General features: G+C 46.7%; 1 long non-coding RNA gene across 2 annotated transcripts; it reads left to right on the forward strand.

Moving 5' to 3' along the window:
* Positions 1–687: 687 nt before the first annotated feature.
* LOC115162707 (uncharacterized) lies at positions 688–1,755 on the forward strand. 2 transcript variants are annotated; one of them, XR_003869620.1, is made up of 3 exons: positions 688–1,061; positions 1,162–1,336; positions 1,466–1,755. It is a non-coding gene; the product is annotated as an uncharacterized LOC115162707 (long non-coding RNA). The 2 variants fall into 2 exon arrangements; XR_003869619.1 differs by having other exon boundaries at positions 1,162–1,755.
* Positions 1,756–16,072: the final 14,317 nt, after the last annotated feature.

Here is a 16,072-nt window from a genome sequence, read left to right on the forward strand (position 1 = left end):
TAGCCCATCCAACCAACTACCTACCTCATCCCCATATTTGTTTTTGTTTTTCTGCTCTTTTGCACACCAGTATTTCTACTTGCACCTCCTCATCTGCACATATATCACTCTAGTGTAAATTGCTAAATTGTAATTACTTCGCCACTATTGGCCTATTTATTGCCTTACCTCCTTACTTCATTTGCATACACTGTATACAGATGTTTCTATTGTGTTATTGACTGTATGTTTGTTTATCCCATGTGTAACTCTGTGTTGTTTTTGTTGCACTGCTTTGCTTTATCTTGGCCAGGTCGCAGTTGTAAATGAGAACTTGTTCTCAACTGGCCTACCTGGTGAAATAAAGGTGAAATAAAATACATATAACTCAAAGCACTGCTTTTTAAATGTAAAATTGTTTATTTAGGGGCAAAGTTTTGCTAATTCTAAAATTGCAATTAATTGCAATTAACTCATGCCATTGACTGAATTATTGTTATTTTATATTCTTTTAATAATTTGACAGCCCTACACAGGATAGAGCAATATCTAAGTGTATTGGTTGTCACTTCACTTCACAGGTGACAGATATCCCAGATGCCATGATTCTGAAACAGGTCTTTGGAAACCTCTTTAGGAATGGGGTTGTTGTAGTGGACACGTCCAACCGGCCCCCAGAGGGTAAGTAGAATATCTTTATTGAGCTGGGTTCAGTACAATCCATAGAAGACAATCTACACTGATATAACCAGGTCTATTCCTCTCTAGTGATCTAGCCAGGTCTATTCCTCTCTAGTGATCTAGCCAGGTCTATTCCTCTCTAGTGATCTAGCCAGGTCTATTCCTCTCTAGTTATCTAGACAGGTTTATTCCTCTCTAGTGATCTAGACAGGTCTATTCCTTTTTACTGATCTAGCCAGGTCTATTCCTGTGTACTGATCTAGACAGGTCTATTCCTGTATACTGATCTAGACAGGTCTATTCCTGTATACTGATCTAGACAGGTCTAGTCCTATTTTCTAGATTTGTACAAGAATGGAATACAGAGGGTCAACTTTGTGCCATTCATTGCTGTGTTGAAGGTAATAAATACATTTCTGATTTGTTTCTTTGGTATATTAGACAAAGCATACAGCAGACAAGAGCTGTCTTACAGTAGTCTGCCCCTCTTCTCTCATGCAGAACTATTGCCATGAGCTTCGGCTAGACTCTGGGATAGACTACCGCAGGAGAAACAGATCCTCGGGTGGATAGCTGTACTTCCTGCTGTACTTCCTGTAATGACTGCATGGTGCAAACCATGGATACAACCATGAAGCATTTCAATGCCCCACTCACTGTATTGGGGATTAGTAAGGTAGTATTTATTTTAACATGGACATCTTTCTTTCAAGCCTATTGTGTTTAATCAGTATAGTTTCGTGTTGTTTCAAATAATATGGTTAATCATATTTTGTGATGTGACCCTTTTTTGACACATCTCAAGTGAACCTGGTGTGAAGGCAATGTTGGACAAGATTTCTGACAAACTGGACTTCAAACGGAACGACAGTAAGAGGCTAATATTGTCCTTGAGTGTAAATGAAGAGGGGTTGGTTTGAGCTATCCATACATTATGGATTTATGATATGAACATAAGAGGGGTTGGTTTGAGCTATCCATACATTATGGATTTATGATATGAACATAAAATTCTGTATTGATGGTTTACTTAAAAATACCATGAGACTCATCGTGATCATCATGTAGAGTTTTATTACTTGTCATTTAGCTAAACCATTGAAAAGAAAAAGGCGCAATTCACGCTTACCATTACAAACTCTGTGTTTTCTTTAAGCAAAGTGTCACGTCCTGACCAGCAGATGGAGCTGTTGTAGTAGTTTTGGGGTCAGGACGTGGCAGTCTTGTGTGTGTGAATGTTCTGTGTTGGTCTTGTGACTCCTGATCAGGAACAGCTGGGGATCGTTGTTCCTGATTGGGAGTCATATATGTAGGAGTATGTTTGTCACTTGGTTTTGTGGGTAGTTGTCCTTGCACTGCGTTGTATATGCCTGCAAGACTGTTGCTGTTGTCTTTATTGTTTTTTGTCCAGTGGATACTTTACTCCTTTTTTTTTAATTAAAAAACATGAGTATCCACATACCTGCTGCGCCTTGGTCCATTCTTGACGACGGACATTACAGAATCTCCCACCACCAAAGGACCAAGCAGCAGAAGAGGAGGAAGCCATAGGAGAACAAAATGGAGGAATGGACATGGGAGGACGTCCTGGACATCAAGGGAGACTACACCTGGGAAGAGATCCTGGCCGGAAGGTATTGCCTCCCATGGGAACAGGTAGAGGCACTCAGAAGAGTGGAGGCAGCTGGACAGAGGAACCAACGCGAACGTTATGCTGGAACACGGCTGGCGAGGAAGCCGGAGAGGCACACGGGTAGTTTGGCCAGGCCAAGGAAGAGCCGTAAGCCAGCTACCCATGACTACAGGGAGGTGCGTATGAGGTGGAGGGCGCCATGTTACGCTGAGGTACGCACCATCTCGCCTATACGGACGTACAGCCCAGTCCGCCCGGTACCAGCGCCCCGCAGGTGCCAGGGCAAGGTGAGCATCGAGCCAGAACGGGTGATGCCAACCCTGCACTCAAGACCGCCAGTGCGCCCTTTCGGTCCGGTGTTTCCTGCTAGACGCACTAGCATGGAGGTGCGTGTCTCCAGGCTGGCACATCCAGTACCAGCCCCACACATCAGGCGTCTAGTGCGTCAGCCCAGCCTCGCCAGTCAACAGTCACCAGAGCTGCCCGACAGTCAACAGTCACCAGAGCTGCCCGCCAGTCGAAGGTCACCGGAGCTGCCCGCCAGTCCAAGGTCACCGGAGCTGCCCGCCAGTCGAAGGTCACCGGAGCTGCCCGCCAGTCGTAAGTCGCCGGAGCTGCCCGCCAGTCGTAGGTCGCCGGAGCTGCCCGCCAGTCGTAAGTCGCCGGAGCTGCCCGCCAGTCGTAAGTCGACCGGAGCTTCCCGCCAGTCGTAAGTCGCCGGAGCTGTCCGCCAGTCGTAAGTCGCCGGAGCTGTCCGCCAGTCGTAAGTCGCCGGAGCTGCCCGCCAATCGTAAGTCGCCGAAGCTGCCCGCCAGTCGTAAGTCGCCGGAGCTGCCCGCCAGTCGTAAGTCGCCGGAGCTGCCCGCCAGTCGTAAGTCGCCGGAGCTGCCCGACAGTCGTAAGTCGCCGGAGCTGCCCGCCAGTCGTAAGTCGCCGGAGCTGCCCGCCAGTCGTAAGTCGCCGGAGCTGCCCGCCAGTCGTAAGTCGCCGGAGCTGCCCGCCAGTCGTAAGTCGCCGGAGCTGCCCGCCAGTCGTAAGTCGCCGGAGCTGCCCGCCAGTCGTAAGTCGCGAGCTGCCGCCAGTCGTAAGTCGGCCGGAGCTGCCCGCCAGTCGTAAGTCGCCGGAGCTGCCCGCCAGTCGTAAGTCGACCGGAGCTGCCCGCCAGTCGTAAGTCGACCGGAGCTGCCCGCCAGTCGTAAGTCGACCGGAGCTGCCCGCCAGTCGTAAGTCGACCGGAGCTGCCCGCCAGTCGTAAGTCGACCGGAGCTGCCCGCCAGTCGTAAGTCGACCGGAGCTGCCCGCCAGTCGTAAGTCGACCGGAGCTGCCCGCCAGTCGTAAGTCGACCGGAGCTGCCCGCCAGTCGTAAGTCGACCGGAGCTGCCCGCCAGTCGTAAGTCGACCGGAGCTGCCCGCCAGTCGTAAGTCGACCGGAGCTGCCCGCCAGTCGTAAGTCGACCGGAGCTGCCCGCCAGTCGTAAGTCGACCGGAGCTGCCCGCCAGTCGTAAGTCGACCGGAGCTGCCCGCCAGTCGTAAGTCGACCGGAGCTGCCCGCCAGTCGTAAGTCGACCGGAGCTGCCCGCCAGTCGTAAGTCGACCGGAGCTGCCCGCCAGTCGTAAGTCGACCGGAGCTGCCCGCCAGTCGTAAGTCGACCGGAGCTGCCCGCCAGTCGTAAGTCGACCGGAGCTGCCCGCCAGTCGTAAGTCGACCGGAGCTGCCCGCCAGTCGTAAGTCGACCGGAGCTGCCCGCCAGTCGTAAGTCGACCGGAGCTGCCCGCCAGTCGTAAGTCGACCGGAGCTGCCCGCCAGTCGTAAGTCGACCGGAGCTGCCCGCCAGTCGTAAGTCGACCGGAGCTGCCCGCCAGTCGTAAGTCGACCGGAGCTGCCCGCCAGTCGTAAGTCGACCGGAGCTGCCCGCCAGTCGTAAGTCGACCGGAGCTGCCCGCCAGTCGTAAGTCGACCGGAGCTGCCCGCCAGTCGTAAGTCGACCGGAGCTGCCCGCCAGTCGTAAGTCGCCGGAGCTGCCCGCCAGTCGTAAGTCGCCGGCCCGTCTGCCCGGAGCTGCCAGAGCGGCCCATCTGCCCGGAGCTGCCAGAGCGGCCCGTCTGCCCTCCGGCCCAGCCCGAGGGGCCCTCCTGTCCTCCGGCCCAGCCCGAGGGGCCCTCCTGTCCTCCGGCCCAGCCCGAGGGCCCCTCCTGTCCTCCGGCCCAGCCTGAGTGGCCCGTCTGCCCGGCGCAGCTATCGGCGCCACCGAAGTGGGCGACGCCGAGGGTGGAGCAAGGTCCACGTCCTGCACCTGAGCCACCTCCAGGATAGGTGGGTTGGGGAGGGAGGGTGTAGCACAGTGCCGTCGTTGACGGCAGCCACCCTCCCTTCCCTCCCTTATTGTTTAGGGGTTATTGTTTATGGGTTTTGTTGGGGATTTTGTTTGTTGGTGTTTTCTGTTGTTAGGTGCATTCCGGGGTCTGCACCTTGAGGGGGGGTACTGTCACGTCCTGACCAGCTGATGGAGCTGTTGTAGTAGTTTTGGGGTCAGGACGTGGCAGTCTTGTGTGTGTGAATGTTCTGTGTTGGTCTTGTGACTCCTGATCAGGAACAGCTGGGGATCGTTGTTCCTGATTGGGAGTCATATATGTAGGAGTATGTTTGTCACTTGGTTTTGTGGGTAGTTGTCCTTGCACTGCGTTGTATATGCCTGCAAGACTGTTGCTGTTGTCTTTGTTTTTTGTCCAGTGGATACTTTACTCCTTTTTTTTTATTAAAAAAACATGAGTATCCACATACCTGCTGCGCCTTGGTCCATTCTTGACGACGGACGTTACACAAAGTTCAATCTAAATCTTTTAACTTTTGCTTAAATAAAACAATGAGTTTGTAATGGTGAGCGAGTATTACGCCTTTTCAATTATCACATTTTCTGGTTGCACCTCGACTCGTGTTGGTTGAGCGCCCTCCACTTCTTCCCAAATCAAAATGAAATCAAAGTTTGTTGGTTGCGTACACAGATTATTATTTTTTTTATTTCACCTTTATTTAACCAGGTGGCCAGTTGAGAACAAGTTCTCATTTACAACTGCGACCTGGCCAAGATAAAGCAAAGCAGTGCGACAAAAACAACAACACAGAGTTACATATAAACAAACGTACAGTCAATAACACAATAGAAAAATCTATATACAGTGTGTGCAAATGTATAACAGTAGGGAGGTAAGGCAATAAGGAGGCCATAGAGGCGAAATAATTACAATTTAGCAATAACACTGGAGTGATAGATGATGATGTGCAAGTAGAGATACTGGGGTGAAAAAGAGGATAAATAACAATATGGGGATGAGGTAGTTGGGTGGGCTATTTACAGATTGGCTGTATACAGGTACAGTGATTGGTAAGCTGCTCTGAAAGCTGATGCTTAAAGTTAGAGAGGGATATATAAAACTCCAGCTTCAGAGATTTTTGCAATTCGTTCCAGTCATTGGCAGCAGAGAACTGGAAGGAAAGGTGGCCAAAGGAATTGTTGGCTTTGGGGATGACCAGTGAAATATACCTGCTGGAGTGCATGCTACAGGTGGGTTTTGCTATGGTGACCAGTGAGCTGAGATAAGGCATGGCTTTACCTAGCAAAGACTTATAGATGACCTGGAGCCAGTGGGTTTGGCGACGGATATGTAGTGAGGGCCAGCCAACGAGAGCATACAGGTCGCAGTGGTGGGTAGTATATGGGGCTTTGGTGACAAAACGGATGGCACTGTGATAGACTACATCCAGTTTGCTGAGTAGAGTGTTGGAGGCTATTTTGTAAATGACATCGCCAAAGTCAAGGATCGGTAGGATAGTCAGTTTTACGAGATTGGCAGATGTTACAGCAGGTGCAGCGAAATGCTTATGTTTCTAGCTCCAGCAGTGCAGTAAGTGTCAAGGTAGATTAACAACAAATTGCTTTTCTTTATCTAGTAACACGGCGAAGGACACTGAAACTGCTGGCCAGGGAGGTCAGTCTAATGAAAGCCTGTGGGACCATAGCAGACTGTGTTGGAGGAGCTGTGAGATAGTGACCATAGCAGACAGTATGTTGGAGGAGCTGTGTGATAGTGACCATAGCAGACTGTATGTTGAGGAGCTGTCTGATAGTGACCATAGCAGACAGTATGTTGGAGGAGCTGTGTGATAGTGACCATAGCAGACTGTATATTGGAGGAGCTGTGAGATAGTGACCATAGCAAACTGTATATTGGAGGAGCTGTGAGATAGTGACCATAGCAGACAGTATGTTGGAGGAGCTGTGTGATAGTGACCATAGCAGACTGTATGTTGGAGGAGCTGTGAGATAGTGACCATAGCAGACTATGTTGGAGGAGCTGTGAGATAGTGACCATAGCAGACAGTTTGTTGGAGGAGCTGTCTGATAGTGACCATAGCAGACAGTATGTTGGAGGAGCTGTGAGATAGTGACCATAGCAGACTGTATGTTGGAGGAGCTGTGAGATAGTGACCATAGCAGACTGTATGTTGGAGGAGCTGTGAGATAGTGACCATAGCAGACAATGTTGGAGGAGCTGTGAGATAGTGACCATAGCAGACTATGTTGGAGGAGCTGTGAGATAGTGACCATAGCAGACTGTATGTTGAGGAGCTGTCTGATAGTGACCATAGCAGACTGTATGTTGGAGGAGCTGTGTGATAGTGACCATAGCAGACTGTATGTTGGAGGAGCTGTGAGATAGTGACCATAGCAGACTGTATGTTGGAGGAGCTGTCTGATAGTGACCATAGCAGACTGTATGTTGGAGGAGCTGTGAGATAGTGACCATAGCAGACTGTATGTTGGAGGAGCTGTGTGATAGTGACCATAGCAGACTGTATGTTGGAGGAGCTGTGTGATAGTGACCATAGCAGACTGTATGTTGGAGGAGCTGTGTGATAGTGACCATAGCAGACTGTATGTTGGAGGAGCTGTGAGATAGTGAACATAGCAGACTGTATGTTGGAGGAGCTGTCTGATAGTGACCATAGCAGACTGTATGTTGGAGGAGCTGTGTGATAGTGACCATAGCAGACAATGTTGGAGGAGCTGTCTGGTAGTGACCATAGCAGACTGTATGTTTGAGGAGCTATCTGATAGTAAGTGGGTCTCTCTCCTTCGACACTATTTTCTCCCAAAATTCCCGCAGGGATCTCAACACTTTCTAAATATCTATGTACTCTCTACTGTAAGTTGACATGGAGACAAATGTCTGCTAAGTGGCATATATGATGTATTTTCCTTTCCAGCCGTTGGGAGTGTTGGATTCTAGCTTGGAATATACTTATTCATGCTACCATACTACTTTACATGTATAATGAATATATATATTGGGGCTCAATAGAGGTTGGATAAGGGGGAGTGAAGAAAGTTTACATTCTGTCAGAACATGTTATTGTAAAAACCTCGTATCCTATGGAGAGAGGCAAAGAGCAACAGTCTGGTTTCATTCACTGATAAGGTTGGATAGCCGTCAATTAGGGAGGAGTGAGGAATTATGGGCCGAGGTCAGGTCAGATGAAGTCAGAAGGAACAGTCATCACTTAAGTTCCTGCCTAGCAACAAAGATGTATTGGCTGTCTAGAGGTGCAAGGAGGGGACTCCGCCTAGAAGTAGGGTATAAATATATGTGCTTGTGTAAACATGTCTTTGTCTCCTGCAGTTGTTTGACCCAGTGGGGGAATAAACTTGGTTTGAGCTTCACTAGTCGTCCGTGAGTTTTACTCTGTTCAGAACTTAACAGGAGCCAGTGACTACTTTGAGATCTCCAGGCTCTTTGATACGGTCTTCATCAGGAACATTGCCCCGCTCACTATGAAGCAGGACACTCAAGCTAGATGCTTCCTAACGCTCATAGATGCCTTCTATGACCACAAGGTACATTCTGCACACTGCTCGAGTAATCTATCAATCAAATATATTTATGAAGCCCTTTTTACATCAGCAGATGTCACAAAGTGCTATACAGAAACCCAGCCTAAAACCCATGCCTATTTTAATTGGGGTAATATTTTATGTACATTTTATATGTAGATGTAGCCGCTAAGGTTGTTCGATTAACATTGTTGGATGCACTTGTATTTGGTGAGTTGCTGAGAACTAGCCTGGTCCCAGATCTGGCTAAAGGAGACTTCCCAGTCTCAGTAAACCGCTCATCCTTGGTTTCTTCAGGTACGAGTGGTGATTCTGGCCGATCACCCTCTGGATCACAACCCCGGCCAAGGCCAACAGCTCTGCACCCCCCCCCCCCCCCGCTTCTCCTTCACCCAAATCCAAACAGCTGATGTTCTGAAAGAGCTGCAAAATCTGGATCCCTACAAATCAGCTCAGCTAGTCAATCTGGACCCTCTCTTCCTAAAATTATCCGCCGCCATTGTTGCAACCCCTATTACTAGTCTGTTCAACCTCTCTTTCGTATCGTCTGAGATTCCTAAAGATTGGAAAGCGGCCGCGGTCATCCCCCTCTTCAAAGGGGGAGACACTAGACCAAAACTGTTACAGACCTATATCCATCCTGCCCTGCCTTTCTAAAGTCTTCGAAAGCCAAGTGAACAAACAGATCACCGACTCTGATAGAGTCAATGTGTCAAATCGGGAGGCCTGTTGTCCAGGCCTCTGGCAGTCTCAATGGGGGTGCCACAGGGTTCAATTCTTGGGCCAACTCTTTTCTCTGTATACATCAATGATGTTTCTCTTGCTGCTGGTGAGTCTCTGATCCACCAGCAGATGATATCGTTCTGTATACTTCTGGCCCTTCTTTGGACACTGTGTTAACAACCCTCCAAACGAGCTTCAATGCCATACAACTCTCCTTCCGTGGCCTCCAACTGCTCTTAAATACAAGTAAAACTAAATGCATGCTCTTCAAATGATCGCTGCCCGCACCTGCCCGCCCGTCCAGCATCTCTACTCTGGACGGTTCTGACTTAGAATATGTGGACAACTACAAATACCTAGGTGTCTGGTTAGACTGTAAAATCTCCTTCCAGACTTACATAAAACATCTTCAATCTAAAGTTAAATCTAGAATTGGCTTCCTATTTCGCAACAAAGCATCCTTCACTCATTCTGCCAAACATACCCTCTTAAAACTGACCATCTTACCGATCCCCGACTTCAGTGATGTAATTTACAAAATAGCCTCCAATACTCTACTCAAACTGGATGCAGTCTATCACAGTGCCATCCGTTTTGTCACCAAAGCCCCATATACTACCCACCACTGCGACCTGTACGCTCTCGTTGGCTGGCCCTCGCTTCATACTCGTCGCCAAACCCACTGGCTCCAGGTCATCTATAAGTCTTTGCTAGGTGAAGCCCCGCCTTATCTCAGCTCACTGGTCACCATAGCAGCACCCACCTGTAGCACGCGCTCCAGCAGGTATATCTCTCTCGTCACCCCCAAAGCCAATTCCTCCTTTGGCCATCTCTCCTTCCAGTTCTCTGCTGCCAATGACTGGAACGAACTACAAAAATCTCTGAAACTGGAAACACTTATCTCCCTCACTAGCTTTAAGCACCAGCTGTCAGAGCAGCTCACAGATCACTGAACCTGTACATAGCCCATCTATAATTTAGCCCAAACAACTACCTCTTCCCCTACTGTATTTATTTATTTATTTTGCTCCTTTGCACCCCATTATTTCTATTTCTACTTTGCACTTTCTTCCACTACAAATCTACCATTCCAGTGTTTTACTTGCTATATTGTATTTACTTTGCCACCATGGCCTTTTTTGCCTTTACCTCCCTTCTCACTTTATTTGCTCACATTGTATATAGACTTATTTTTCTACTGTATTATTGACTGTATGTTTGTTTTACTCCATGTGTAACTCTGTTGTTGTATGTGTCGAACTGCTTTGCTTTATCTTGGCCAGGTCACAATTGTAAATGAGAACTTGTTCTCAACTTGCCTACCTGGTTAAATAAAGGTAAAATAAAAAATAAATAAATTCTGTACACTTCTGGCCCTTAAGACACTGTGTTAACATTTACATTTAAGTCATTTAGCAGACGCTCTTATCCAGAGCGACTTACAAATTGGTGCATTCACCTTAAGATATCCAGTAAAACAACCACTTTACAATAGTGTATCTAAATCTTTTTTTTGGGGGGGGGGTTAGAAGGATTACTTTATCCTATCCCAGGTATTCCTTAAAGAGGTGGGGTTTCAGGTGTCTCCGGAAGGTGGTGATTGACTCCGCTGTCCTGGCGTCGTGAGGGAGCTTGTTCCACCATTGGGGTGCCAGAGCAGCGAACAGTTTTGACTGGGCTGAGCGGGAACTGTGCTTCCTCAGAGGTAGGGAGGCGAGCAGGCCAGAGGTGGATGAACGCAGTGCCCTTGTTTGGGTGTAGGGCCTGATCAGAGCCTGAAGGTACGGAGGTGCCGTTCCCCTCACAGCTCCGTAGGCAAGCACCATGGACTTGTAGCGGATGCGAGCTTCAACTGGAAGCCAGTGGAGAGAGCGGAGGAGCTGCAACACCATATAACACTCCTCCTGTGGTCTCCAACTGCTCTTAATTGCTAGTAAAACGAAATGCATGCTCTTCAACCGATCGCTGCCCGCACCTGCATCACTACTCTGGACGGTTCTGACTTAGAATATGTGGACAACTACAAATACCTAGGTGTCTGGTTAGACTGTAAACTCTCCTTCCAGACTCATATCAAGCTTCTCCAATCCAAAGTTAAATCTAAAATCGGCTTCCTATTTCGCAACAAAGGCTCCTTCACTCATGCTGCCAAACTTACCCTTGTAAAACTGACTATACTACCGATCCTTGACTTCGGCGATGTCATTTACAAAATAGCCTCCAACACTCTACTCAGCAAATTGGATGCAGTCTATCACGGTGCCATCCGTTTTGTCACCAAAGTCCCATATACTACCCACCACTGCGACCTGTATGCTCTCGTTGGCTGGTCCTCGCTACATATTTGTCACCAAACCCACTGGCTCCAGGTCATCTATAAGTCTTTGCTAGGTAAAGCCCCCACCTTATCTCAGCTCACTGGTCACCATAGCAACACCCACCCATAGCACGCGCTCCAGCAGGTATATTTCACTGGTCATCCCCAAAGCCAACACCACCTTTGGCCGCCTTTCCTTCCGGTTCTTTGCTGCCAATGACTGGAACAAATTGCAAAAATCACTGAAGTTGGAGACATATCTCCCTCACTAACTTTAAGCGTCAGCTGTCAGAGCAGCTTACCGATCGCTGCAGCTGTACACAGCCCATCTGTAAATAGGCCATCCAACCAACTACCTACCTCATCCCCATATTTGTTTTTGTTTTTCTGCTCTTTTGCACACCAGTATTTCTACTTGCACCTCCTCATCTGCACATATATCACTCCAGTGTAAATTGCTAAATTGTAATTACTTCGCCACTATTGGCCTATTTATTGCCTTACCGCCTTACTTCATTTGCACACACTATATAGAGATTTTTCTATTGTGTTATTGACTGTACGTTTGTTTATCCCATGTGTAACTCTGTGTTGTTTTTTATCGCACTGCTTTGCATTATCTTGGCCAGGTCGCAATTGTAAATGAGAACTTGTTCTCAACTGGCCTACCTGGTGAAATAAAGGTAAAATAAAACAGAAATAAACTTCTTTGTACACGATGGAAATCACGAAAACCACCATCATGAACTCATGGATGACCTTGACCTAAAAAGGTTAAGAATTGCTCCAGTACTTTATTGATCTCAAAATTCTCCAATTCAAACATTTTAGCAAAATCAACACTTCCCTGCATATTATGCGTGGGCTTGCAAATTTGACCAATCACAGCACTATTTCCACATAAAACAGTCAAATCATCACATAAAACTGATCCAACACACAGTACAAAAAGAGAGCTCTCAATTTCAACCAATCACCACGCATCTATTTGACCTGCTACTGGTCAATATTACTGCTGTTTACATGTATATATTATCACTAGTATATTACCATCAGTATTTATATATTCCTGCTACCACTCACTTTTCAGCCCTGTTTATATGTATATATTACCACTAGTATATTGCCATCAGTATTTATATATTCCTGCTACTAGTCACTATTACTCCTGTTCACATGTATATATTACCATCAGTATTTATATATTCCTGCTACTAGTCACTATTACTGCTGTTCACATGTATATATTACCATCAGTATTTATATATTCCTGCTACTAGTCACTATTACTGCTGTTCACATGTATATATTACCATCAGTATTTATATATTCCTGCTACTAGTCACTATTACTGCTGTTCACATGTATATATTACCATCAATATTTAAATATTCCTGCTACTAGTCACTATTACTGCTGTTAACATGTATATATTACCATCAGTATTTATATATTCCTGCTACTAGTCACTATTACTCTTGTTTACATGTATATATTACCATCAGTATTTATATATTCCTGCTACTAGTCACTATAACTGCTGTTCACATGTATATATTACCATCAGTATTTATATATTCCTCCTACCAGTCACTATTACTCCTGTTTACATGTATATTTTATCACTACTATATTACCATCAGTATTTATATATTCCCCCTACCAGTCACTATTACTCCTGTTTACATGTAAACTCAGCAAAAAAAGAAACGTCCTCTCACTGTCAACTGCATTTATTTTCAGCAAACTTAACATGTGTAAATATTTGTATGAACATAACAAGATTCAACAACTGAGACATAAACTGAACAAGTTCCACAGACATGTGACTAACAGAAATGAAATAATGTGTCCCTGAACAAAGGGGGGGTCAAAATCAAAAGTAACAGTCAGTATCTGGTGTGTCCACCAGCTGCATTAAGTACTGCAGTGCATCTCCTCCTCATGAACTGCACCAGATTTGCCAGTTCTTGCTGTGAGATATTACCCCACTCTTCCACCAAGGCACCTGCAAGTTCCCGGACATTTCTGGGGGGGAATGGCCCTAGCCCTCACCCTCCGATCCAACAGGTCCCAGACGTGCTCAATGGGATTGAGATCCGGGCTCTTCGCTGGCCATGGCAGAACACTGAAATTCCTGTCTTGCAGGAAATCACTCACAGAATGAGTAGAATGGCTGGTGGCATTGTCATGCTGGAGGGTCATGTCAGGATGAGCCTGCAGGAAGGGTACCACATGAGGGAGGAGGATGTCTTCCCTGTAACGCACAGCGTTGAAATTGCCTGACAACAAGCTCAGTCCGATGATTCTGTGACACACCGCCCCAGACCATGACGGACCCTCCACCTCCAAATTGATCCCGCTCCAGAGTACAGGCCTTGGTGTAATGCTCATTCCTTCGACGATAAACGCAAATCCAACCATCACCCCTGGTGAGACAAAACCGCGACTCGTCAGTGAAGAGCACTTTTTGCCAGTCCTGTCTGGTCCAGCGACGGTGGGTTTGTGCCCATAGGCGACGTTGTTGCCGGTGATGTCTGGTGAGGACCTGCCTTACAACAGGCCTAGAAGCAGTCAGTCCAGCCTCTGTCAGTCTATTGCGGACAGTCTGAGCACTGATGGAGGGATTATGCGTTCCTGGTGTAACTCAGGCAGTTGTTGTTGCCATCCTGTACCTGTCCCGCAGGTGTGATGTTCGGATGTACCGATCCTGTGCAGGTGTTGTTACACATGGTCTGCCACTGCGAGGATGATCAGCTGTCCGTCCTGTCTCCCTGTAGCGCTGTCTTAGGCTTTTCACAGTACGGACATCTACAGTCCTCATGCATCCTTGCAGCATGCCTAAGGCACATTCACGCAGATGAGCAGGGACCCTGGGCATCTTTCTTTTGGTGTTTTCATAGTCAGTAAAGGCCTCTTTAGTGTCCTAAGTTTTCATAACTGTGACCTTAATTGCCTACCGTCTGTAAGCTGTTAGTGTCTTAACGACCGTTTCACAGGTGCATGTTCATTAATTGTTTATGGTTCATTGAACAAGCATGGGAAACAGTGTTTAAACCCTTTACAATTAAGATCTGTGAAGTTATTTGGATTTTTTATGAATTATCTTTGAAACACATGGTCCTGAAAAAGGGATGTTTCTTTTTTTTGCTGAGTTTACATTTACACGTGTACCTGCAATTCAATCATTTCATCCCAACTGCTCATGGGCGTCTACGTAGCCAGGCGCTGAAATAGAAATTGGTTCTATTTTAGACGCTTGACTCGCTGCAAGTCCTGCCTCTCCTATCTACTCATTGTTTTTTATGAGCATATACCCAAGTTGGTGATAGAATGATGAACGAGGTTTACACTCCAGTCCAGTTGGTGGCAGTAATGCACGTTAAAGTTGGTTGCCAACCGCCATATAAAATCCACAGAAGAAGAAAGATGAATGAGGAGAGATTAATAAAAAAAGATGTACTAAAAACAAACTAGGTTTCCCCTTTTTATCTGTGGATTAATTCCCAGAGTAAAGAATAGCCCAAAATGAGTCAAAATTCTACAAAGATCCAGCAAATAAAAAGACCATATGCATTTCAGATAAAATAACAACCAAATGTTTATCTCCCAGGACAAATTAGCTATCAACAGCAAGCTAGCTAAATGTCCATGAATGTTTCATGTGTGTTTCGACCTGTCCCCAAATGAATATAGTTGGTTCACAGTGGGTTTTGGTATATTAACCTGCGTGTCATGAACTTGTCGGGTGGGGATAGACAAAATCAACATGCACACGCAGATGCACGCTCTGAGCCGGTTTGATCAGAAGGTAAGACAGTATGAATTCAAGCCTTTGATTTTACTTTGCCATTGCACTTTAAAAACTGATCATATGGGCCTCCTGAGTGGTGCAGTGGTCTAAGGCAGTGCTAGCTGTGCCACTAGAGAACCTGGTTCGAGTCCAGGCTCTGTCGCAGCCGGCTGTGACCGGGAGACCCATGGGGCGGCGCACAATTAGCCTAGCGTCGTCCGGATTAGGGAAGGGTTTGGTTGGCAGGGATGTTCCGCTCCCATTGTAACTCCAGTGGCGAGCAGTGCACGCTGACATGGTCGCCAGGTGTACGGTGCTTCCTCCGACACTCTTCTGCTTTAAGCAGGCAGTGTGGCTTGGCTGGGTTGTTTCGGGGGACGCACGGCTCTCGACCCTCTCCCAAGTCAGTACGGGAGTTGCAGCGATGGGACAGGACTGTAACTACCAATTGGATACCACAAAATTGGGGAGAATTAGGGGTCAATTAATAAAACCTTTATAATAATACTACAAACTGACCATAATGTGCAGAATATTTTTACATTAAACCCTGGTATCCGTAGATTTTTTTTCTATATTTTAATCATTTACATTTACTATGCAGTACATGTGAATAGTGTGAATGGCCTTTGCAAAGAAGTCTTCAAGGGAATCCACTTGTACAAATGGAACTCCTGGTTCGAGGTGCATTGCTATTTTATTTGATTGAAATCTGGTGATGAAAAGGATTGTTCATTTTAATAAGTGATATACTGTATTATTTAATTAAAACGATCACTAAGAGAGAACTACTACAGTAGGGTGAATAATATCATAGATGTATTTAAGGCTGCTTGTCTAATGTTGAAGGCAACATCCTGCCACCTACCTTCTTCATAGTCTTACAATTTATTTAGGAAACAGAGATTACTGTAGCCTGAGTGCCAGTCTGTGATGTGCTTTCATGTCACCGCTTTGTCACTAATTGTCATGCCAAACAATTGGCTTGACAATCAGCAATGGAGTTGGCAAGCGCCCAAACAGATCTGGGACCAGGTTAAAGAAGGAGACAAC

The sequence above is a fragment of the Salmo trutta genome, chromosome 25 (genome assembly GCF_901001165.1).
Source record: "Salmo trutta chromosome 25, fSalTru1.1, whole genome shotgun sequence".
In the NCBI taxonomy this organism is placed as follows: Eukaryota; Metazoa; Chordata; class Actinopteri; order Salmoniformes; family Salmonidae; genus Salmo; species Salmo trutta.